The sequence below is a fragment of the Physeter macrocephalus genome, chromosome 11 (genome assembly GCF_002837175.3).
Source record: "Physeter macrocephalus isolate SW-GA chromosome 11, ASM283717v5, whole genome shotgun sequence".
Taxonomy (NCBI): Eukaryota; Metazoa; Chordata; class Mammalia; order Artiodactyla; family Physeteridae; genus Physeter; species Physeter macrocephalus.
Genome location: NC_041224.1, coordinates 89,915,049 through 89,915,963, shown reverse-complemented (window position 1 = coordinate 89,915,963; position 915 = coordinate 89,915,049).

Sequence of the window (915 nt, the reverse complement as noted above, 5' to 3'; positions counted from 1 at the left end):
GATGGCTTCACAGGTGAATTCTGTCAAACATTTAGAGAAGACCTAATACCTATCCTTCTCAAACTCTTCCAAAATACAGCAGAGGGAGAAACACTCCCACACTCACTCTACAAGGCCACCATCACCCCGATATCAAAACCAGACAAAGATGTCACAAAGAAAGAAAACTACAGGACAATATCACTGATGAACATAGATGCAAAAATCCTCACCAAAATACTAGCAAACAGAATCCAACAGCACATTAAAAGGATCATACACCATGATCAAGTGGCATTTATTCCAGGAATGCAAGGATTCTTCAATATACGCAAATCAATCAACGTGATACATAATATTAACAAATTGAAGAAGAAAAACCATATGATCAACTCAACAGATGCAGAGAAAGCTTTCGACAAAAATCAACACCCATTTATGATAAAAAACCTACAGAAAGTAGACATAGAGGGAACTTTCCTCAACATAATAAAGGCCATATATGACAAACCCACAGCCAACATCGTCCTCAATGGTGAAAAAACTGAACACATTCCCACTAAGATCAGGAACAAGACAAGGTTGCCCACTCTCACCACTATTATTCAATATAGTTTTGGAAGTTTTAGCCACAGCAATCAGAGAAGAAAAAGAAATAAAAGGAATCCAAATCAGAAAAGAAGAAGTAAAGCTGTCACTGTTTGGGGAGAGCCAACTTCAGGACACTTGTCCACAAGAGACCTCCCAGCTCCACGTAATATTAAATGGCGAAAACCTCCCAGAGATCTCCATCTCAGCACCAAGACCCAGCTTCACTCAACAACCAGCAAGCTACAGTGCTGGACACCCTATGCCAAACAACTAGCAAGACAGGAACACAACCCCACCCATTAGCAGAGAGGCTGCCTAAAATCATAATAAGGCCACAGACACCCC